The sequence below is a fragment of the Protopterus annectens genome, chromosome 5.part0, assembly GCF_019279795.1.
Source record: "Protopterus annectens isolate FY-2018-M chromosome 5.part0, PAN1.0, whole genome shotgun sequence".
Lineage (NCBI taxonomy): Eukaryota > Metazoa > Chordata > Ceratodontiformes > Protopteridae > Protopterus > Protopterus annectens.
Window position 1 is genome coordinate 1,155,254,283 of NC_056735.1, and position 26,679 is coordinate 1,155,280,961.

At 44.2% G+C, this 26,679-nt stretch overlaps 1 protein-coding gene across 1 annotated transcript in view; it reads left to right on the top strand.

The window, feature by feature from the left end:
• The window catches only part of SLC9A9 (solute carrier family 9 member A9), a 3,618,317-nt gene that overhangs the window by 1,520,284 nt on the left and 2,071,354 nt on the right, over nucleotides 1-26,679 (top strand). The window lies entirely within an intron of this gene.

Sequence of the window (26,679 nt, forward strand, 5' to 3'; positions counted from 1 at the left end):
GTGCCAGCTCAACGCCCAACCTTCAACGAAGGCACGCCCATTCACGCATGTCTTTCTAATGCTACAAGACCACGGGGAGGACATGTAGACTCCACACAGAAGGAGCTGCAGCCGAGAATCGAACAGTACAAATGTCATTATTATTCTGTCTAAACATAGTTAATATCAGTTATGGCAGGCATCATAGCATTGAGTGTTGTTTCATTAAGCCTGACATGGTGTGTGTAGATGCAGCTGTGTCTGGAAGCTGTTGTATGTTGCCGTTTTCATCTCCGGGAAGCTGTGGGTTGCAGCTTGTGATCGAGGTTTACTGATGTTTGTGTATTAGGAAGAGACATTTGGTGGTTTAGCCTTGATCCAGGGGAAGGTGGTGGATGGAGCCATGATTTGGGATATTTTGGCAGAGAATAGTTTGTTTATACATCTGCTGAGTGAGAGGTGGGAAGGCTGTAAGAATGTGTTGTCTCTTGTTGTGGCAGCTTGTTGGGAGTTTTTTTTTTTTTATCTGTTTGCTCTCCATTCTTTTCCTGGCTGCTGCCTTGCTGAAAAGGAGTGAATTTAGGCTTGAAGTTGCAGTGAAGTGAAGTGAAGCTTTGTTTCAGGTGCATCACGAGCCTCTGGTATGCAGTACACAGACACACCAACAGAAACAGACGCTGACGCTCCCAAGTTCCTATGGTGTTGGAGATAGAGTGATGATAATGCTTAATGGCTCTGAGGAGCCTCCAAGATGATTCTAGGCAATGTTTTTGGTTTAAAAAAAAAAAAAAATATATATATATATATATATATATATATATATATATATATATATATATATATAATAAAAGGGCTATTTTAAATCACATGTACACATATTGATGGTCTCCCAACACTTTGTTTAGGTCATTATGTTGATTCTTGATAAAAAACAAATAATAATAAGCGCAATTTTATATTTAAAATGTATTTTGGTCCAAACACATTAAGGACTTACATAAGAGTGGAAATCTGAGTTACTATGAAAGACTAAGAGCACTTGGTCTTGTGCAGAACCCTTTACAGTAGTCTGGGAGGTGAGCTTGCTTGGATGTGTTGGGCATATGGGGATAGCTGATTCTAGGGGTGTTTGGGGATGCCGAGAAGTGCTAGAGAGTCACCAGATTTCCTTCGTGGAAATATCTGTAGGAATGGAAGGTGTGTTGAGTGGTTTACTGGCAGAGTGGCCACTGCATGGAACAGGCTGGTAAAATGGAACAGGACAAATATTGGTTTGGCTATTTTAAAAATAGCCTGTAAACACACCACATGATCTATTGAGTGGTATTCTGGCAAAACTGGGTGGGTATTGTTGCCAGTGCATGAAGTACTGATATGTGTGTATGTAAGGATGGAAATATAACAAATAAGAAACTAGAAGGGTCTCATAATTTAAAGTCTATGGACTGTATAAACATGCTTGGAAAGAGCTAATAATAAGAATAAACATTACAGCTTGTGGTCTGTCAAATAACTAAGCAACAACCAAAAAAAAAAAAAACACACACACAATAGTTATATAATGTATAATTTTAGTAAATCTAGACATAAATTATATAATCGTCATATAAGATGAAGCAGTCTGCTGAGTTTAAACATTAAAGACAGGATTTAATAACATGGACTTGTGTATAATAACACTACTGTCTTTAACTTGTCATAAATGACATACACTACATTGAACATCAAGGGGAAGCATGATGATTTTCTTATATAAGTAAATATGCATAACAAGTCATGTAATTCCTTTAACCTGAATTATAGTTTTGTAACACATCTTGACCATATATAATACTTAAGCGGTTACCAAGATAACTAATGTTTATACATGACATCAAACTGACAAAGTTGTTCAAGAGAAACAATAGAAGCCAAATTTGAAATGTCACAGAATTTAACAATCATATTCTGAACAAATAGTATTAAATTAACAGTAGACACTCAGTTTAATAACATGGGCTTGTGTATAATAACTCTACTGTTTTAACTTGTCATAAATGACATGCACTATATTGAACATCAAGGGGAAGCATGATGATTTTCTCATGTAAATAAATGTGCATAACAAGTCATGTAATTGCTTTAACTTGAATTGTGGTTTTGTAACCCATCTTGACCATACATAATATTTAAGCTGTTACCAAGGTAACTAATGATGTTAGGTAGTCTGATCTCACCTTCATTTTTAGACTCGGCCGATTTACAAGCTGGAAGACTTCTAGTTGGCTCGTGGCTAAGCAGGTATCCCATGGTGCACCAGTACAATCCCCAGATCTCGTTTGCCCCGTCGACAAGTTCAGTTGTGCTTCTCTTGGGTCTGGCTAAGTTTTTTCAAAATTCTTTATATTCAATGCTTTATTGTATATTTAGTGTTGCTAATAGATCATGCAGTTGTATTGCTTGCCCTTTGTGAGTGCAACTTAGTTTACTAGTTGTTATTGGTATCCTGTGTGCCAGTTAGTTTAGGCGCCATTGTGCATTTTTTGATATTAGGCAGAGTTTTTGGTGGTTTTCCGTTTTTAGTCAACAGGGGCTCCTGTTGTCTTGTCTGTTGTTATTCTGACCTTTTTTTTTTTTTGGTCACCTTTGGCAGTTAGTTCTGCTATTTTGACATTGTTTGTTTTGGCGGGGATCCGTGTGTGAATTTATTAGGATTGCAAGTATACTACCTGTTTTTCTTTAGGAATATAGACATTTATTGTGTATTTTACGGTTTCTCTTGTGTGCATGGGCTTTAATTTCTGGTCTATTTAAGTTAGAAGACCTAGTTTCACTACACCGGGCTAGGCCCATTTAAGTTAGATGACCTATTCCACGTGTAACTCCTTCTTAGGGCTAGGCCCGTTTTAGTTAGAGGACCTAGTCCTCCTCCTTTTTCTCCTTTTCAATCTCTCTAGGTTGTGTGTGTGTGTAATATATCCAAGGAAGGTAAGGAGCATAAACTCTCGGGGTTCAAAAAGTGCATGAAATGCTCCCAGAAGATGTCCTTAATGGATGGCTACAGTAGCTGTCTACTGCCTAGGGGCCATCCACTTACAGAAGTCTTGTTTGTTCTGCCATGCTTTCTGTCCTAGAGTGTTACAGGAGAGAAAGAACAAACTCATACTCAAGGGTCTCTTGACACCATGCTTTGAGGAATCACTATCCAGTTCTTCGGCTTCCTCTAAGTCTGGGAAATCAAAATCCTCAAAAAAGCCTTCTCCGGCACTGGCTGGTGTTTCAGAGCCACCTCCTAAACAGTCAAAACAATCCAAATCTGCCTCATCGACTCCTCAGCCTTCGGAGCCGAAGGAGAGCATCATGGTGGTGTCAGAGTTGGTTACAGGTGTTTCGGAACTGATCTCTGAACCTATTGATACAGCACTTGACACTGCTACTCAGAGCCAGTCTGTAAGCTCCCTTCCGGTCTCCGTAACAATTAAGTCTCCAGTGCCCCCCAGGTCAAGATCCCCAACTATGTCTTTCAGGTCTTCCAGGAGCCTTTCAGAAGAAGATGTAGAGAGGGTATTGCTGAGACTCCTAAAGTTATCTGCCTTACCAGAATTATTGTTGGCTCCAACCCAGTCGGCTCCGGAGCCACTTGGCCCAGCTTTGCCCTTATCTGCTATTCCTCCTCTGAGCCATACTGGCCTTTCGGAGCCGGAGTGCTTGGTGCCAACAGAGGAAATGCCGGCTCCAACACACCTTGTTGCTGCCTTGGAGCCAGGTTCGGCTCCGACACGCTCGGTGCTGTCCGTCATGTCTAGGGGTCGAAGCTCTCCTGTCAGCACCGGCAGGGAGGGTTGGAATCGGTCTTTGGTTCCGAACCTTCCTCTTGGTACTTTGGCCAGGGTGAGCTTGGACCCTGCATCTATCTCGGATCCAACAGCTCTGGCTCTGGTGCCGACCCACGTCTCTTCGGAGCGGGGGAGGTTTTCGGAGCCAGAGAGGTTGGCATTTGAGATGATGAGGCAAGTGCTGTCTCATTCTCCAGCCCCTACCAGTGGCACCAGCACTCTTCCCCCGAGAGCACCCAATTCAGTCTCAGTCCCTGCTCTCTCAGGAGACAGCAGAGACCCGCAGCCTCAGGAACCATTGGCTGGTGGCCCCCACTCTTCCGAGGCTTCCCCGGAATATCCTTCTGAGGAGCCTCCCCGGAAGAGGTTATGTAAGAGGAAACATATTGACTCCCAGGATGAGTCTTTGACATCGGACACTGACCTCGAGGAGTCGGAATGGTCCCCCAAGTCGCCCTCTAATGATGTCTCCTTTGTGGACATTTTAGAGATCCTTAGGCAGAGGTGCAACTGGCCCACTGTTAACCCTTCTGGTGAGGAGTCATTGTACCTGAAGGCTTTCAGGTCCCAACCTTCTGCCTCTTGGGTGTCCCTACCTTTTGACGAACTGATGGATCTAGTTAGTCGAATGGTGTGGGATACTCCTGACACCGTGGAGCCAGTCTCCAGGAGACCAAATAAGTTCTTGTCTGCCCCTCCTGATAAAGAGTTCTTGTCCAAGGGCGTTCCCGTAGATGCCATGGTGGTGGCAGCGGCCACGAAGAAAGAGTTAGCGGAAACCTCTTCTTCTCTTCATCCGCCAATCAAGGAGTCTCGACAGATGGACAGATTTGAGAAGCATATTTTTCATTCAGCGGCCTTTCTCGATCGCTGAACTATCTCCGCACTTCACGAGGTTGCAGAGGGATCTCCTCAAGGAGTTCGGAGATTCCATACAAGGTGCGTGTACTGAGGGAGTTCCTGACAAGATTTCTACTCAGTTGTCCACCTTAAATTCTGTAGTTAACTCCTCCATGCAACTTATCTCTTATGCTGTGGATGGAGCGAGTAGAGCAACGGGTTCTGGAGTTGCCTTGAGGCGCTACTTCTGGATGCGCTTATGTAATTTTGCGGAACCGTTCAAGTCTACTTTCACCAATGCCCCGTTTGATGGTGCCTCATTGTTTGGATCCAAGGTGAATTATACACTCACTCGGTGTGAGCAAGAAGGAAAGACGCTTTCTGCCATGGGAGTGTGTTTTACTGTCCTTTCCAGACAATACCCCAAGGGTCAAAGGGGAGGTAAAATATGGTTCAAGAAATACCAGAGGGTCTTTCATGACACACAGGGTGAATCCTCCTTCAGAGGCAGAGGAGGAGGAAATGGCAGATGTTGCCCTAGAGGCAGGGGTAGTCCACAATACCAACAAGGCTGTGATTCCTTTCGAGGATGGCCTTATCAGCGCTCCTGATGTTGAGACCGACTGTGCTTCTCTGGGACTGGTCGAGGGTTGCATTTCTTTATACCAAGAAGCCTGGCTAAATATCACTCAAGACAAGTGGGTACAAAGAGTTGTTACCAGAGGCTATATCATACCCTTTTCCCTATCACCATTTGTTCCCAAAAGGATTCCAGATGTACCGTCCAATCACAGGGATCAGGCAATTGTGGAGATCAACAAGTTACTCGTAAAAAGAGTCATCTAGCCCATCCCAGCAGACCAGATAGGATCCGGAACTTACTCCAGATTCTTTTTAGTTCCAAAACGAACCGGAGATTGGAGGCCAATATTGGACTTCAGCAGATTGAACGTATCAGTGAAGAAGGACAAGTTTCGGATGGTAACACTGCAGTCTATACTCTCGTTGTTAGGTAAAGAATTTTGTATGTGCACTCTGGATATTCATGATGCCTACTACCATATAAAAATGGACAAGGCATCCAGAAGCCATCTACACTTCCGGCTGGGAGCCAGTCACTATCAGTTTCGTGCTCTGCCCTTTGGTCTCACCACAGCCCCCAGGGTGTTCAACAAATGCATGGCAGTAGTGACAGCGCACCTGAGACTTCAGGGATTCCAGGTGTTTCCGTATTTGGACGACTAGCTTCTGACTGCCCCCACCAGGCATCTACTCCTCCAAAACAGGGATGTCACAATTCAACTTTGTGCTCAGTTAGGGATCTCCATAAATTGGAAAAAATCTGCATTATTGCCCTCTCAATCTGTGATTTTTATAAGTGCAGAAGTAGACACAGTGAACATGACAGCTCGTCTCCCTGCTGAAAGGGCACAGAACTTAATCTCCCAAGTTCAACGTTTTCTCCCATTGCGAAAAGTCAAGGTGAAGTGGGTTCTTCAGCTCTTCGGGACTATGGCTTCCACAATTCTATTGGTACCATTAGCCAGGTTGCACATGAGAATTCTCCAGTGGCTTCTGTTTTCTCAGTGGTCCTTCCAATCTCTCCCACTGAGTCATCCTATCCTGCTGATGGAATCATGCAAGAAGGACCTTCTTTGGTGGATAGCTCCCAATCAAATTATCACGGGTGCCCCCTTTGTTCCGGCCCAACCCGTTGCCACTGTGACCACGGATGCCTCCCAGATCGGGTGGGGGGGGGGCATAATCTCAGCAGGACTGTCCAAGGCACAAAGCAAGAAGACAAGGCTCATCTGCATATCAATGTTTTGGAGATGAGGGTGGTGCTTCTGGCATTGCAAGCACTTCAAGACCTTCTTCCTCTAGGGACAATTGTGATACAATCAGACAACATGTCGGTGGTTTGGTATATCAACAAACAGGGCGGTACCAGATCTTACCCACTCTGTCAAGAGGCCATGCGAGTTTGGGAATGGGCAATTTCTTCTCAGCGCTTTCTGGTTGCAATGCACATTCCATGGACGACCAACGTAATAGCCGACAAGCTCAGCCGGGCAATCCTAATGCCTCACGAGTGGTCTCTGAAACGGGAAACAGTGGATCAGATTTTCCGGAAATGGGGACAGCCTTGCTACGACCTTTTTGCCAGCCCAGTCAATACCAAATGCAGCAGCTATTTTTCCCTCATTCCCCCTCCGGGGAGACTTCCAGAGACGCTCTGGCTCACGATTGGCCCATGGGACTTCTGTATGCCTCTCCTCTAATCCGTCTTAATAACAAAGTGATTCAGGAAGCCAGTCAGCTGGGAAGCAAGTTAATCCTCATTGTTCCTTACTGGCCTCATCAGGTCTGGTTCCCCTTCCTCGAGTTCCATCCCTAGTCAGGCTTCATGATGTATCATCCTCAGTGTCACATATTCTTATGTCCTCCCATAAACCTTCAACTAGGAGGCTGTATGGCAGTAAATGGAAAAGATTTTCTATTTGGGCACAGAGAATGAATGTAGATCCATACACTGCTTCTATCCCTGTGATTCTGGATTTTCTTTCTGAGCTTTTTCAGCAAGGATCTACCACTGCCACTATCAGAGTCCAATTGGCGGCGATTTCTCATTTTCACTTAGGTTTTCCAGATACTAGTTTAATGTCTCATAAGCTATGCAAGACCTTTTTGAAAGGGGCCACTCTATTGAGACCACCTCTGCAAGAACCAGTTGCTTTTTAGGATTTAAATTTTGTGTTGTCCAAATTGACTTCTCCCCCCTTTGAACCTTCCCACTCTTCTTCTCTAAAGTGTTTGTCTTGGAAGACCTTGTTTTTGGTAGCTATCACATCAGCTAAACAGGTATCGGAGCTATAGGCCTTGTCTATTAAGTCACCGTATTTGATTTTTCACAAAGACAGGGTGTCATTACGTACTAATCCCTCCTTTGTCCCCAAAGTTTGTTCTACTGCTACTTTAAACCAATCAGTAGACCTCCCAATTTTCTTCTCTAACCATTGTAATGCAGCTGAGTACCGTTTTCATCAGCTAGACATTCATAGGCAACTACGTTTTTATCTGCAGCGGACTAAGGCTTTCAGGAAATCAGATCAATTACTAATTTCCTTTTCTGACTCTAGATTGGGCTTATCAGTTTCTAAAGTGACACTATCTAATTGGATTTCCAGTAGTATAGCCTTTATCTATAGCTCAGAGGGCAAACCTTTACCCTACAGGATCAAGGCTCATTCTCCCATGTCACTGTCTACTTCTGCAGCCTTTCAAGCCAGGGTACCACTTGATAATATTTGTGCAGCAGCTACGTGGGCTACCCCTCACACTTTTATTACACATTACAAATTGGATTTGGCATCCAGGGGTAGAGCATCCTTTGGCTCCACGGTGCTCAAGAGTACTTTACAATGAGCCATCCAAGAATAAGGTGCTAGGGACGCTGTCCCATATGTAAAAATGAAGGTGAGATCGTACTACCTAACATTAAGAAGTTATGTACTCACCATAACGTTCCATGTTGGTAGTCCATGTCACCCTTCATTTTTACCAACCCGCCCTCCTGCCCCCATCCTGGAAGATCTAGAAGTAATAATTTGGTTGCCCTTGGTTGAAGACCCTTTACTGTTGGTTGTTTTTATGGTTGTTATTCTAGTGAGCAGCAAACAAGATCTGGGGATTGTACTGGTGCACCATGGGATACCTGCTTAGCCACGGGCCAACCAGAAGTCTTCCAGCTTGTAAATCGGCCGAGTCAGAGCCGAGGATTGGCTCCGAACCCATATGTAAAAATGAAGGGTGAGATGGACTACCAACATGGAACGTTATGGTGAGTACATAACTTCTTATTTTATACATGATATCAAATTGACAAAGCTGTTCAAGGGAAACAGTAGAAGCCTGAATTAAGAATGTCACAGAATGTAACAATCACATTCTGAACAAATAGTATTAAATTGACAATAATCACTCAGTTTAACCTTTGCTGATTATACAAAATAGAATGTTACCATTTAAATCTAAAAACTTTCAGTATATGCCATAAAATGGCAATTAATGAATATGGAAAGGGAACTTGTAATCATTAATCAGAATAAGTGAATTTGTTGTTTTTAACCTGTAATTTCACTCATTTTATAAGAAATGACAGATATGAAAATCCTTATGTGTAGGAAATGGGGGAAGAGGGATCCACTAACTTTCATCAATGTTCACATAAAACAACTTGATGCTTTAAGTAAGTTAGCAACAAACAAAGTGATTACTTAAATGCTGGCAAACAATGAAATATAACTTCTGATATATTCAGTAAAATACATTGTATTATAAACATTCCCCAGGATTCACGAAGCCTCCGTGTAAGAGTTATAACTCTTACACGGAGGCTGCAGTTAAACGGAGTGATGTCAGCATGCTTTGCATATTCATGAGAGCATGCTGAATCACACCTAAGTCTAACACGGTCCGTGTAAGACAGTAGGGGGCGTGTCCGTAGGCTGAGCCCTGCAAGCAGACACGCCCCCAGAAGTGTAAAAGTGCCCAAAGTAAACACCCACAACAGAGTCCACGGAAATGTGAATAAACACAACACAACACATGCCCCAACAGACTATGAACATAAAATATATATAAATGAACATGTTATATATATTTTTTAAATTGTAAAGATGTTTAACTGTGAGTGCGCTCATTTGCTGGCGTCGAAGCGCAGCTACAGTTAGCAGTCAGTGGGAAAGCATATAAGAACTAAATATGCAAAATAAGCCAGGAAGCAATAGCGTAGCGGTAGAGATGTTGGCTGAGGAGCAGGCATTCATGGTTCGAGCCCACACAACACCAATTTTTTTTTTTTTCAAAATAAGCAGGAAACAAGTCCCTGACAAATATGTACACATAAAACCACAATTTATGTAAAATGTAATGAAATAGCCCATTTATATTGAAGACATGTGAGGTAACAAAAGAAGAAAAAATGCCAGATGTGCTCATAGCTGAGCTACAGTTTAACAGAGTGAGTGCATGTGCCCATAGATGAGCAGTGGTTTAACTGGCGCAAAATGAGTGCTCGTAGCTGAGCAGTGGTCTAACATGCTAAATCTATGTGCCCCTAACTGAGCTGAGCGTAATATGCGTGCCGATAGCCAAATCAGGCTTAAAGCAGCGTACCCCATTTGCGCGGAGCTGCGCACCACGCAAACAAGCTAACCGACACGTTGAGCAAGCCGTATCAAAACTGCCTTTACACAGACACACCCCTCAGCATGTCTAGACAGACATGAAAAATAAAAAGCAGTGGCCAGGTTCGAACCCAGGATACTATACACCATAGTCAAGGTACAGAACCACTTAGCCATGACAGCAGTACCTTTAAATACAATAATAGCTAATATATAGGAATGAATACAAACTAGAGCATGACAATGTAGGTTTACTGAAGTTGATACAATTCCAAAATGGCCAATCACAGATATGTGCGGGAAAAACAGACTATGTAAGCCCCATAGGTGGGAATACACAGCATAAACGATTGTAGAACTAACCTGCAGGCAGAATGATAGGAGTAGGAGAGGGTAGTCGCTTTCGAGCACAGAGGTGGGGTGTTGAGGAGTCCAGGTACATGGTCTGGCTCCTAGTCCATAATCATGAGGCCCAACTCATGCAGAGCCAGGTCCTCTGGGGAGCATACAGGGCTGAGGCGTGGGACCGGTTGGCTCATGATCTCACCAGTGCCACAGGGATTCCAAGGAATGGTGAGCAGGTCCGTCACCACCATGCGGACCTGAAGAGACGCAAGCAGGACCAACTGAACCTTTGGATCCAGGAGGCCCGGCAAACACCCAACGCCCCACTACTGAGTAAGTAACATTTAATTATGTATGTAAGAAATTAAACTAGCTGATATTATGGAGATGTGTATTCCAATATTACTTCATTTATATTACAGCTGCAGGTGTCCGTTCTGCGAACCGCAGAGCCTATGGCGATAGGATGGTGCGGTTGCGCCACCAGGCAGGTCAGTAATCCACTACCAGTAACTGTAAAGAAATATAAAAGTATGACAGTCAGCAAAAGAGTGCAGTGTAGTCAGTAAGGAATAAAATCTGCAAGTAACAGTGTGAAAGTGTATGCAAGTATTGCTTGATTACAAAAGTGTGTTTCAGCCTGTAAGTTTAACCTAAATATGAAACTGTCCGACATATATTCTGAAATAAAAATGCCCTGCCTGTAAGAAAATAGTACACAACCTGCAGCAGGCTGAAAAGTATAGCTGCAGAAGATGATGAAATCACATGTGTGAAATATATCCCTGTGGAAATACTGAACCATGACAGAAGTGAGACTGCTGGAAAGGATTGTAATAACTACTGGTAAAACATGTCAATAAAGCCTAGAAGTACCATCCTGAATAGTAAAATGAAAGCAAGCGAGAGAGTGTGAGAAAGTGTCATGAATCCAGCAATACAGTAGTAATAACCCCTGAATAAAGTATACAGCAGTCAAGACAGAATGAAATGCATGTGAGATTTAAAACCAAACAACAAAATCTGTTCAAAGTGTTGCTGCATCTGGAATGTGTATCCCAAAATCTGGATATGTTGCTCTCAGTCTGCAATATGCAGATAGGATGTTTGTCTGATAAACCAAACATCCACACTTGTCTACAGCTATATAAAGCAAATGTAGCAGGATGATGTAGCTGAACAAAGCTAGATATGAATGTGTATGAAGAACCATAAAATGTATATTGATGTTGCAGTAACAGTCCTATCACCAAGTTGAAATAGTTATCATATAGGAAACTGTAGTTAGAACAGTAGTGTGTATATAACTGTAGCAATTAGAAATGTACAGCATATGTATTGTTATTCGAAGGTGTTAATATTACTTTCTTCACCCCACCCTATAACCACATATAACCCATTCCATGTGAAAATGGTATGTGCAATCACAATTAACACCCCTGGACGTTTGTCCTGTTGGGTCATATATATTTGCATGTCTGTTGATGCATCTGCCCTGTTCATACATCCACACCTGATGGCCTGTTGCCATCAATTAACCTTGCATGTTGTTGGACTGTGTATTTCTGTTCAAATTATGCATGTGTTATGCACGCTGTTCAGTGGTGTGAATATCTGGGTGTTTGGTTAATGGGAATACTAATGCATGCTGTTACAACTAATTGTGAATGGTATTATATGTCACTAACCCAAACTGTCATGACATAATGCAAAACATAGGACGACAGGGAAGGCGGGTTCCAGCGGACCCACCTCTCCCACCTCAGCTGGCGAGTGCACCTGGCACTACTGCCGAGTCCCGACCCTCCTCAGGTGGCCCTGTGCCACCTGCGGGTGGAAGCGCTGCAGGGGATGGGGCTCGCCCCCCCCCCTGCAAGTGTGGCCAGAGGAGAACCACCACTCACCCTCCGTAGCGTCCGGACTGTGGTGCGTAGGGAGATTCGGGACTCTGTTCTTGAGTCCCTACGCCAGCTCGAGGCACGGGTGGCGCAACTAACGGGCATGCCTGTTGTCCTGCCTACACAGCCCCCAGCACAGCCCCATCCTGGGCAGTGAAGGAACAGTGGCAACTGCCTATGGGTGGGGATATCAGTTCCACTGTTGCCATCTGTGGGCTCATGGGCTCTGGATATCCAAACCTCCATCCCCATCAATTGCGTAATCCCCCCACACGTGTCATACACCGCCCCTGTATGCGTCTTGTTTGTCTTGTCTGTTTACCTACCCAACCTACCTCCCCAGCTGTACCGACTTCCTTCACCTGACATACCACTCTCACCTGAAAAAAAGGGCACTCTGTACCCACAAAAAATTACGCCCCATACATAGCTGCCCATTCCGCACATGTCTACTGGACATGGAACCTATCAATTACAATTGGCTGTACAACAAGTATTATTGTTGTCCTGACACCTCTCTCAGGGGTGGAAGGTTTCAAATGTCACACCAAATTACATACATATGCACAGCTGTTGCTGATGAATAAATGGGCAGCTATGGGCCTTACCTACATCCCTCCTGCACATCCCAAGCTTGTTTCCCTACTGTCTTACCCTCTTTGTGACCCCTTTTTCACCACTTTCCTGTCTCCCCATTTTCTTTTCTTTCAAAGAAAATAGCACGGGTGTGGGCAAGTAAACATTTAAGCGGTTGTAAGCGGGTGTGCGCGGAGCTAACCGCCAGTGCGCATGCGTGAGCTCCGCGCAAACCAGCGCTAACCCGGTTACAACTGCTTAAAAGTGCGTTAGTCACTTTGATTGACAGGTCCTGTACTCACCTCAAAAGCAAAATAAAATCCCACTGTGAGTCCTGAACCTAGGACCTTGGAAACAGTAGTCTGCATGACTTACCACTAAGCCATGACTCTTATACAAGAACATTGTGCTAAAATAAATATATCATGTAATAGTAGGAATGAATGTAAAGGGAATATAGGTGTGTACTACACAAAGCATGCCATTTAGAATTACTATCAAAACTAGTGGATTTCCATAATAGTAGTGTGTGAACAGAAACAGCCATGCTAGTTGGAAGCTAGTAGGTAATAATGTCACTATAGCACCTTGCAAGCCACACACATACTCACAGCAGGATAAGCACTGCCCATACCCCACAACCTCTTACAGGAACACATCTGGACCAAGTAATAAAATATGTGGAGCAAAGGCCCAAAACCAGGGACACATTACAAATAATGTTACAACAAACGCAGACAGTTCAGAGAGTAACAGGGTCTGCACTTTGTGGGATGTTTGGAAGGGTATGCAGTCTGAAACTTGAATGTTTGTCACCATATTCTGACTTGAGCCCAGAGTGACTTGCCAGAAAAAGGTGTGCATGAGATAGTGACCAAAATGTGAGGCAGAAATGTGGACAACCTGCGAATATCTGTACACATGACGGGTCTGACACCACCATATTTGAATAGTTAAGAGCCTAGACATAGCAACAGTGAATGACTTACAGGGATGCCCCACAGACCTCATGTGAAATGTACAAACAGTAGGCAGAAAGGTGTAACACATGCAATGGTAACTATGGAGTCCTGAAAGTATTCATCACTTGCATGGCAGAAAAAGTGTAGTAATACATATGCTCATGCTAATCCACAGTCACAACTGCAGCATACCAGACATTTTAATGGGTGTACCCCACTGATATGTAGCATTCCATGAGGCACATAACAGATGAACCTGAAAGCCTCTGGTCAGCAGCATACTCAAATACCCTAATAGATGTCAAGGTCAACACCATGGCCAGACCACACTGCATGCTGTAACACCCTAGCAGATATAGCAAGCATTCCAAGGTGTGAATGTACATGGAAAATAGGAAATCTTCATCAGCACACTACAGTCAAGACACCTAGCAGGCATACAAGTAGTGACTGTAAAGGGCAACTATTGAAGCCTTAGCAACAAAGTGCAAGCAAAAGTGAAAGGAAAGCACACACACACATTAACAGTAGTAGTAGTTGTAGGTGTCAGTGTACATACACAGTTAGTACAGGAAACTGCAGAAATGAATGGAGAAATGTTAATCTACAACACACCTGGAAATATGAGAGAGATACCAACCTTTACACTCACAGAACATTGTCCACAGCATAACAGCATGGTCCCTGCCCTTAAAATCTGAAAGGGCTACGCCTATCTCACATACCTTTTTATAGCACTGTTCTGAAATCACAGTGAGAACTGCAATCAGTACACAACTGGCTGCATGCAATTAGCAAATGCTGGCTAACAATTGGTGCAGAGGCCATCACATGGGCATATGCAGATACCTACAAAGTATGCTGTACTCCCAGTCCACACATGCAATACTTTCATTGCACCCTGAGAAGGACGTGAGAGACAGACAGAGAGAGAGAGAGACAGAGACAGAGAAAATTGCAATTAAGCAGACACAAACAAATTGTTCAGCAACAGCTACCTGAAAGCTGACAACTGGGAAGTGGAGCAGCAGGACAGAGAACCAGACGGCAACACAAGCAGCTGTGACAAACACAGGTAATGTAAAGTAATACTATAAAGGTCTACATACTGTGAACCCTTCCATATGTGTCATTGGTCTGTATCCATATGTATATGAAGATGTGTAAAGGGCAGGGGACATACAGCAACTATCAGTGAAGGCTGTACATACATTTGTATGTGAGAGCATCTATGTGCACATATCAATGTTGGTTGATTGTAGGTTGTAGTGCCATGTACAAAGTAGGTTTCACAGTTATGTATGTTTAGCAGTATGTTAGTGTGTGTATACAGTATGGTAGACAAATATGATGATATACCTGTCTAACATATGGATACGTATGTATGTCAACATATGTATGTGTGTATATATATATATATATATATATATATATATATATATATATATACATATATGATATGCATATATGTATACATACATAGAGAGAGATGTAGGAATACATAGACAGATGTAGATAGAATATTGTACAAACATATCTATGTAATGCACACATACAGATATAGATATATGTAGATACATATACATAGACAGACTGATCTGACTATCTACAGGTATGACTGTTTATGACGACCTGCAACACAGCCTGTCCCACCCCCTCTGTCACTCACACCCCCTCTGTGTCCCCACCTCCACATCTATAGCAATATATGTACATCAATATATATATGTGTATATGTATACAGACATATATTTATATATATATATATATATATATATATATATATATACATATAGATATATGTATATACATATATATATATATATATATAGAGAGAGAGAGAGAGAGAGAGAGAGAGAGATGTATATAAATTCTGAGTGAGGCACATGTGTACAGATGTATTGCAACAGGTGCCTGGTGACAAAGGCATGGAGTGAACACCAGTGTCAAAACCGGAGTACCATACCACATTCCAGATCACCTACACCAGTAACCACCAGATAGGTGATTGGCTGCCCACCACTGCATGTGTCAGGGGTGAACAGGGTCATAAATGTGTACAATAGTGGCCCCATTGATATTCACAGTGGCACACTATCCCTGGAATACCTGCACATGGTATGTGTCAGCAGACATGGTGTGTCAGCTATGGACATGTAGGTCGGTATACCCCTCCACACCACATAATGGATGCCATGGTATGGACAGCTACAGATATGGTGAAGGACACAGTGACATGTACAACACTGTGACAATGCACTCAAACACATTACCAATGCACAGTGACTGACAACACCACAGAGTACACATATACTACCCACATAGAGGTTACCACTCCCGGATTTACATATGTAAGTCACACCCATGACAGATGTTCAACAACCATAGTAACACCTCACACCATCCACAACCTAAATGTCTGCTGTGTGTCGTCCGTGCCACTGCAATAGAGTGCACATGTGGAGGTAAGAGTTCCTACCCACAGATAAGACATACCCTGCAATAAACCACACAGTGTTAAGAAGCAAGACTCCCCATGAGTACATGTCACACATACCCCTGCTGAATGTTCGTCAGGTAATATGCCATATGAGTCACCCTGTGTAACTGTGTGACAGCAGCAGGTACCATCACACCACATGTGTCACAATGGTCAGGGTAGCAGAACAGTACGCTGCTGTAGTCCCAGGGGCAATAGCATATTGTATAGTATTGTATTGTAATGTAATGTATTGTGTTGTATTGTATTGGTATGTTGAGGTGCCTCCTTCGTGGAGTGGAACCACTGCTGCTGTGCGCCAGTGTACAGGTACATATCCTGTAGTCAGGCTAGTGTTACATAGCAATTCTATATGTGTGTTTAGCTCCTGTCAGAGTTTATGTAGCATGCAACTGGGGATACCATCAGGTCCCATTCATGTTGTGTATTCTGCTGTCCTGAGGGTGGCTCTCACCTGGACATCTGTGATGACAGGGAGGTTACAGTCAGCTGGGATAACTATGTCTTATTTTGGGGAGAGGCGGGTGACACCTGCACTGAACCTGTCTGCCACAATGTTGTCAATATCTGTGGTGTCAGTGAAATATGTGTTGTTGTGTACTAACTATGGGCATAGAGGATGGATCCTGACCAGGTTGCTAACATAACTGAAGAAGGCCTTCTGGTTATCTGTAGTGTCCCTCTTGATTTCCCTCTCAAAGTTGCCCATGGATGTTTGTATGATGGAAAATAGATCCTTACTAGTGCTGCTCAGACATGCCCTCCCTTTATGGAATTATGCTCTGTCTTGCAGTAGCTTCCATCTTCTGTAATACAATCTGTCTGTGGCTGGGGTCCACCAGACAGGATGCTGTCCCTTTGTGGAGAGTGTCTTGGTCATATATGGGATTGCATGATCCATACATTCTCGGAGATGTCTGTAGAAAGCAATTGTGTAGGGGTCAGCATTGTGGGTTGTATCTGCCACTGGCCCAGTGGGCTGAAAGGATACCATGTCACTGTTACAAAGTGTAAAGTTTGTATCTGTAATGTTATGCACTATAGTCGTTTGTGCTGGTGGTGGAGGTGGGATATGTATATCCAGGGCAATCAGTGTGTGGTCAATTCACAGTAGTTGATGATGTAGGCCATACAGTACCTAGATACAAACCCCCAGAGTGAGGAGGTGCTCTTGACCTGAATCAGTGTTCTGACTGCTTGGGTTTGGTAGTATGTCGTATGGAGTGTGCCAGGTACTGTTGCACAGATGTGTATCCACCAATAGATAGACAGATGCTACATATGTGAGATATGTTGTATCATAACAGTCGGGTAGCATGTGTAGTATGTGTGCCAAATTCTGCTGACATATATTGCTGATACCAGGTTATTTCCTTTCTCAGGTACATGGCCCACCCGCGGAATCCCACCTACTCCACAGCTGAGGATGAGGAGATACACCAGAGCCTGGTGCGGGATTATGCAATACTCTTTTCCCGCAACAGCCAGAATCAGCAGGAGAGGGCTGCACTGTGGCAAGACCTTGTCCGTCGGGTAAATGACATAGGCACGCATAATAGGACATATGAGCAGGTACGACATCACTGCAGTGATTTAATCAGACATGTCCGTCAGCGTGCGTCAGATATCCACAGGCGACAGGTCGCCACAGGTGGTGGGGGTGGCTACACATCCCCCACTCACCAGACTGGAGGGACTACTCATGAGTGTAGTGGCTCCAGTCCGCCAGCAACAACAACAGCAGCAGACATGATTTATGATGGAGGCTGGAGCCACGCAGCAGCAAGACAGTGAACGTGCAGGTAATATGCCATATGTATAGTTGACTGTTGTGTACACTGGTAGTTAATGCATGTGTGAGGTGTGTCCTTGGTTTGTAGCTGTCACCATAGTATTTAATGTGCAAGTGTGATATCCTCAATATTAGCAGCTGACCTGTGAAAGGCGACTGTTGTACTACTGACCTGTATCATACTCAGTAACAATGGCACAGTTTTGCCCACTGACATTAGTTTCTTCACGTCTGCAGGACCCTCTGGTATAACAGCAATGCAGCCTATCCATGCTGGTGAGTGTGTATTAACAATTCCTGTAATAGTGTTGATAGTAATAGTACTATCTGGCTCACTTAGTAGTGCTCTTTGTATGCATGTAGGTGTGCCTGTGTCTGTGTGTTGATATCACGCATACTGAGTACTGTACAATTGTGTGAAACTGTGTGCATGTGTGCATGTGTGCACGTGTGCATGTGTGCACCTGTGCATGTGTGCACCTGTGCATGTGTGCATGTGTGCACCTGTGCATGTGTGCATGTGTGCATGTGTGCACCTGTGCATGTGTGCATGTGTGCACCTGTGCATGTGTGCACGTGTGCATGTGTGCACCTGTGCACCTGTGCATGTGTGCGTGTGTGCACCTGTGCATGTGTGCACCTGTGCATGTGTGCATGTGTGCATCACTGGTAATGTGTAGACATTGTAAACTGTGTTTCCTGTTTCCCTCCCACAGGTTCTGTTGCTGCTCTGATGTCATGTAGCAGGGAACCTGAATCAGGTGTAGTGGGTACTGATAATGATGACATCTGTGTAATGGTCAGCCGATTGACAGTACACAGCTGTCGACCCCATCAATGCGCACAGTTATCCTGCCAATACACCCTTTGTCACCAATGTCCCTAGGTGATGGACAGCATACAGTGGGCATTGACCAGGGTAATGTGGTATCTGTGGCACATGCCTCCCCACACAGCAGCCATGGGCATGGCCCAGAGATGGTACCACACAGACAGATGTCCGGGGGTTCTCGTGGGAGCATCCATGGGTGTACTGCCCCTGTCCCACGTGCCCACAGAGGTCTTACAACCTCAGCTATGTTTCGGGCTGTCATGCAAGCACAGTCACGTATGGAACGGTACACCAGACAGTGTCTGAGGGAGCTGACAGCATGTCGCACAGCCATGACTGACAGTATGTGTGACATTGCGGGTGCCATCCGTGATTTCACTGATGTCATAGACAGACGTTGTGGGGACATATTAGACTGGTTCCACAACTACATGTCCATGAGCCAGGGTGATGGTGGGCAGTTGAGGCGTCGACGTGGCCGTATGCCAGCAACAGCAGCAGCTGGCAGTCGTCGCGGACGACAACAGGGCTGCAGCCGACCCCGTAGTGCCAGCAGCAGCCCCAGCAATGCTGGATCTGTGCTGTCATCAGACCACCCCAGGAGACCACGTGCACGTGGCTCTGGCCGGGCCCGACAGGGATCTGTGTCCAGTCAACAAACACCTGCTTCTGATGACAGTACCCAGTCTGGGTTGGTACTAGATATGGTCCGTAGCACCCCTTCAAGGCACAGGTACTGTGTCCGTGGCCAGAGACACTGATCTGTATGACCTGGCAGGTACAGTCTGTGGCTGTCCACAACACCAGTATATGGCAGCCATGAGGTGTAACTGTGTGCATCCATACACACATGCGAATTGACAACACCTAGGGCTACTGCATACACGCACACACTGCATCAACATTGCCCCATGTTCTACTGCTGTCCCTCACCAACACACATACACATACATGTCAATTGGTGGTATCGGTGGCTGACTCAGGCATACCAAGTTCACACTTTGTGCATATGATGAAACTGTGCCACCTCCTGCAATCTGTAACAACTGTGCAGGTACAGGTTAACATGTTGCTGATGCACAGGGTGACCACATAGATGTGTAGTAATAGTATCATGTTGTTAACAGTACTGTGTGCTGAATTAATTGTGGGTATATCACAGCATGCCTGATGCAGTAAGTGTGTGAATGTCATGTCCTGTTGTCTACATCCATGGTAAGTACCATAGTGTATCATCTGCACATGTTGGCATACTGGTGGTAATGATGTCAACAGAAGGCTACATACATAGGTAGCACAGGGGATAAGGTAATGAATGTAGTAATACACAATGATGGACATGTAAATTGCAAGTGGCATGTTGCCCACACTGGACTCTGCAATGCAGATGTTTGAGGATGTTGATATGTGTGCAGTACTACACGACTGGTACAGGACACACAGGAGCACCCTAGCACTGCATGCTCACATCTTATACCATGCTAGACAGCCCCAACACACATAACTAACTGTCACAGGAGGGAGAGTCCCCATATATGTCAGGGATACTGTGGTGGCAGGCCAGGTAGCATACATCCTACTAAGTATGGAACCACTGAGTGAAGGCTCAGTGTCTGTTATTTGACATGTGTATTACTGCAGGTATGAGCACATGGGTTTCCATCCAGTTATTGTACATCCTGACAGTACATGGTCTGTACACTTGTGTGCACTGAGACTGGACCCTAGCCATCTGACCCGTGTATTTCCATGTACATGTGCATAGTGCCTGCATATTTGCAGTGTTACCTACTGGAACTGGTACAGCTTGTTTGTTGTACAATGGACTACATGCAGCCTGTTTACTGTAGCTTTGTTTGCATGCATGTTTGCTTGCAATTACCCTGGAATACTGATCACACCTGCAATGCATAGTTATAGAGCTTCTGTGGACTCCTAGTGCCATCTGCATAGCTTACTATATGTATGTCCATGTCCCACTTGACAGGATGTCACTGTTTGTCCTGTTCACATGTACATTGCCTGTGACACAGTGCATATGACTTATCTGGCATGTGTCCACGTGAGCAGTCATATATGCTACTGCTAACTAATCGCAGGCACTACACCTTCACATATTCATCTTCTGTTGAACTACCTGCTTCGCTAGGGACGGCCTGCACCTGTCACCCCTGGGCTTTCAGATATTGGCAAAGGCTCTTGCTACCCCCATAGTGCCTATGTTAGGCAAGGCTCAAATGACAAACCCACCTTCATAGGTATCACAAGGGATAAGAAACTCAGAGTAATGCTACCCAATGCCAGAAGTCTAAACCTCCAGATGCATGCACCCAAAACACTCCTTGGCATGGAGAACATCGATATCTGTGCAGTAACAGATGCCTGGTTCAGGGCTACTCACAGCACACCAGCACTACCAGGTTTAACCTGGTTGATTTCTTTGAAACAGTCACCAAGGCCATTGATGAGGGGAAGGTGGTTCACACAGCCTACCTGGACCTTGCAAAAGCCTTCACAACAATACCCCACTTGGGCATTCTAGAGAAGCTCGCCAGCTTAAATATAAGCCCCTATGTCACTAGATGGACTGCACAGTGGCTCAAGGACAGAACCCACATGGTTAGAATTGCTGGAGCCATGCCAGACTCCAAACCAGTTACGAGTTGTGTCCCACAAGGCTCAGTCCTGGGACCTCTCTTGTTTGGTATATATTTATTGGAGGTACAGGCCAACATGGACGGACTGTGGCTGACCAGATATGCAGATGACTGTGAACTGGCCACCATAATCGACTCTCCAGCCGACACAAGCATCTTCCAAAGGGGCATCATAGCAACAGACAACTTGTGCCAGAGCCATGGCCTTCAGCTGAACAGTGTTTAGAAAGGGGAATGTGCATCCTGTAGTCTGTTCACCTAGTTGCCAAAAGGGACATTGTCCTCACACACACTAACCCCCCTCAGCCAAAAACACACACTTGCAGGATTCAAACCCCTATCTAACTATGTTATGACACTCTAGATGGACACATTAGCAGAGTGTGCTATTTGCATTACTGGGAGGTTTTCCTTCTCTTGCTGTACTTATAGGGTGCTGACATCATCAGTGTTTAGAAAGGGAAATGTGCATCCTGTAGTCTGTTCTCCTAGTTGCCAAAATTTCCCTCACACACACACACACTAACCCCCCTCAGACAAACACATACACTTGCCATTTGTAGGATTCAAACCCCTACCTAACTGTATTATGATACTTTAGATGGATGCTTTAGCAGAGCACGCTATTCGCATTACTGGAAGGTTTTCTTTCTCTTGCTGTACTTATAGGGTGCTGACATCATCAGTGTTTAGAAAGGGAAATGTGCATCCTGTAGTCTGTTCACCTAGTTGCCAAAAGGGACATTGTCCTCACACACACTAACCCCCCTCAGCCAAAAGCACACACTTGCCATTTGCAGGATTCACGCCCCTGTCTGACTATGTTATGACACTTGAGATGGACACATTAGTAGAGTGTGCTATTCACATTACTGAGAGGTTTTCCTTCTCTTGCTGTACTTATAGGGTGCTGACATCATCAGTGTTTAGAAAGGGAAATGTGCATCATGTAGTCTGTTCACCTAATTGCCAAAATGGGACATTGTCCTCACACACACTAACCCCCCTCAGCCAAAAACACACACTTGCCATTTGCAGGATTCAAACCCCTTTCTGACTATGTTATGACACTTGAGACGGACACATTAGCAGAGTGTGCTATTCACATTACTGGGAGGCTTCTCTTCTCTTGCTGTACTTATAGGGTGCTGACATCATCAGTGTTTAGAAAGGGAAATGTGCATCCTGTAGTCTGTTCACCTAGTTGCCAAAAGGGACATTTCCCTCACACACACTAACCCCCCCCCCTCAGACAAACACACACACTTGCCATATGCATGATTCAAACCCCTACCTAATTAGGTTATGACACTTGAGACGGATGCATTAGCAGAGCGCACTATTCACATTACTGGGAGGTTTCCCTTCTCCTGCTATACTTATAGAGTGCTGACATCAACGGTGTTTAGAAAGGGGAATGTGCATCCTGTAGTGTGTTTTCCTAGTTGCCAAAAGGGACATTTCTCTCCCACAGACTTACACACACACCAACCCCACTCACTCATACCCACACTGAGCATTTGCAGGATTCAAACCCCTACTTAACTATGTTATGACACTTGTGACGGACGCATTAGCGGAGCGCGCTATTCACATTACTGGGAGATTTCCCTTCTCCTGCTATACTTATAGAGTGCTGACATCATCGGTGTTTAGAAAGGGGAATGTGCATCCTGTAGTGTGTTTTCCTAGTTGCCAAAAGGGACATTTCTCTCCCACAGACTTACACACACATCAACCCCACTCACTCACGCACACACACACACACTGAGCATTTGCAGGATTCAAGCCCCTACCTAACTATGTTATGACGGACACATTACCGGAGCACGCTATTCGCATTACTGGGAAGTTTCTTTTCTCCTGCTGTACTTATAGGGTGCTGACATCATCGGTGTTTAGAAAGGGGAATGTGCATCCTGTGGGGAGGCAGACACCAAACACACTCTGGCTTAGCTGTCATTCCCTAGGGCAAACAGCCTAGTGTTGACCTCTACACCCATATGTTTAATTGTCAAATGCACATTATTTGTTGCTGGTAGACTGTTTGCACATCTTTATTGCCATAGCATTCCCTGTTTGTATGAACAACTTGTGCATCTGTGGAAGATGTTTGCATATGGGAGGGATCCACTATATCACGTATGTCTCTGTAGTCATTTAACTGTGTGCACTGGGCAGACTGCTGTAATGTGGTTGGTTCCTGGAATAACACATAAAATACCAGATATGTGTGTCCAACTGCTAAACTGAGATTTGGCCTAAGTGTGTGAGCATGCCCAGTTCAGCCTTCCCATGACATGTTGTCTGACATATGTCTCATTTATCAAAGTGTGTGAGCATGCCCAGTGTGAGCATTCCATATGTTGGACTCTGCAGCCCACCACCTTTGTGGATGAGTGTGAACTTCAACAAATATCACCCGCTTATGGTTGTGTGTTGTGTGTCATGTTGTGTAGTTACTGTACAACTGCTTTGTGTGTGAACACAACAGGATTATACTGTGCCTGCAGTGTTTGCATGGGATACATTGCATACAGTTGTCAACATCCTTTCACACTGACCTAACACTGTAGTACTGTATAGTGTACTGGTAGTACTTTGACTGTGGTGGACAGTATCCTGGGCTTTAGTGCTATCACTGCTTTACATTTCGATAGTGAGCACAACAGCTTGGTTAGGGGCCAGTTGTGTACATCTGACCATGTTGCATTCTGTTCAGATATGAACTACTTAAACCAGGCTTGTCCCACATTGGTAATGTATTCCACAACATAGGTGTACATTTGCAAACACTAGCGATGTGCCCTAGTCCATGTCTAATGCTAGTTGGAGAGTGTGTTTGTCCTTCAACACACATTGTAAGTGGAGTTTGCCATGACATATGTCATGGTTAGTATACTGTGCCTCTGTCTACCTGTGACATGACAGTGATACCCAGGATAAAGCTACCATCTCCCATCCACTCATCAAGATTCCTATTGAGGAAGATTGATAAGTGACTCTGTGGGTAGCCTGTACTGGGGGTTCACTCATGGGTGGGGGTGGCTTCTGTGTTATGGATCATGCAGTACAGCTTGTCCTATGTAAGTCAGTGCTGGGGTTCAGGTGTCTCATGTGCATAGCTCACTGCCATTCAGATTGTACAAGGTGCAGCATGTTTATTGATACCAGCAACACAGGCAACACATGGCATCTGTGCAAGCTCTTTGATACTCCTGGTGAGGTACTGTTGGGGACTTTACGGTTGATGGAGATGTCTGTTGAGGTACATCCCACAGGGGCTATTGTAGTCAATTGTACCGCTGATGAAGGATGACTGCAGAGCCACAATGACCTCCCCTTATCTAGATCTGACAACCTTCATGATTAGGTGGGTATATGGTATGTTTCTGTAAACACTACAGCACATGTTTGTCCAATGCAGGCTATCTATCACCTTGTGTCCCCAGGTCTCTCATTACATGTTAACTACATAATGGGTTAACACCTATGTGGTAATTGGTGGGCACTTACTGTATATCCACGAGGGTTGACTGTACACATTTCTGCAATTAGCTTGCTGACATGGCTATGGCACCAGTTGTCTGTTTCTATGTGGCCCTTTTGTGGGATGCTTGTGTCAGCTGGTGGATCATATGTGGTGAGCAGTTTGTAGTCCTATGCAAACATGTTCGGACACAGTCCCTCCATAATCTCCAAGTAATTACCCAAAACTGCTTTGCTGCAGTTGAAACATGGTTCATTGAGAAGAAACTTATCTTGAATCCAACAAAAACCAAGCTACTACTAATTTTCCCCACCTCAGCCTCTTCCTTAGCACAACACCCTACACTAACTAATAATAGGACCGTCTATGTTCAGTCCACAAATGGTACCATCATAGAGCCTGTCACTAATGCCAAATTACTTGGAGTTACTATTGATCACAAGCTCAAATTTGATATGCACATCAGTCAAACTATAAAAACTGTAAATAAGAAACTAGGCTCTATGTATAGAATTAAAAACTTTCTAACCCCTACTACCAAACTAACCATTGCACGTACATCTTCTCCACCCTACTGTACGCCTCCCCAGTATTCTCCTTCCTTAATAAAGCTGAGCTCAACAAACTCTCTATGACTTATAATCATATTGCCAAATTCGTAACAGGTGAACCGTACCATACTCATCACTGCCTAAACCTAAAAAAACTAGCCTGGTTAGAACTCCCCAATCTTCTGAAACTTAATCAACTTACTGAAGCATTTAAAATAATCAAGGAACCACATAAACCCCTCAATAAACAAACTTTTCACTCCTATTCTAATCTCAGCTGCCTTAGATCCTCCAATAGTGAACTAGTACAAACAATCAAAACTAATAACTTAGGTGGGGATGCTCTTTATGCTAATTCCATTGGAAAACTATGGAACTCCCTTCCTAGCGACCTAAGACTAACTACTTCCCTTAGCAAGTTCAAAAGTAACCTCAAATCTTTCCTAAAAGCACATTGGCTATGTTCCTGTACCAAACCTGACTAGTCCTAAAAATCCCAATACTATCTATGCTATCTCCCGATGCCATTTACCTAAGTTTTCATTAATCCACTCATCATATTAATTACTTTAGTTATAGCTAATTTTTAACTTGATGTCTCTTCTTACTATGATATCCAAAACTGTACTATGTAATGCAAACCTATACCTTGTCTCAATTATGAATATGTTTTTCTTTTTTTCCTTGAACTTTCTTGTAACTGTTATGTTTAAACATTTTGATTACCTTACCATGTTATTTTGTAATTGTTGAAATGTAACTCAAAACCTTTGTACTGTGGAGCTTTTCTCCCCGGGTCTCTGCTGAAAAGGGATATGTATCCAGTTGGACTAACCTGGTAAACAAATGTAAAATAAAATAAATAAATAAATAAATAAATAAAATATGTTTGCCTGTACCTATGGGACATATATACCAGACGAGGGAGATCCCAGGACCAAGCCTTGTGGGATGCCAGTTATATCTGGTTTGTAGTCTGACATGGCTGCAGCATGTCTGACCATGTCTGTTCTGTCCTTGGTCTGGTTTGCAACCCCTCTACTGACATAGGGGTTTATATTTAAGCTGGTGAGCTTATCTATAATGAACACGTAGGGTATTGTATAGAAGCCTTTGCAAGGTCCAGCTACGCTGTGTGGACCACATTGCCCTCATCAATGACCTTAATGACTTTTTCAATTGAGTCAAACATGTTTAGGGGCAGGATCTGCACTTAAGAAAGCCACACTGGGCAGGGTCCGGTGTCAGTAGGT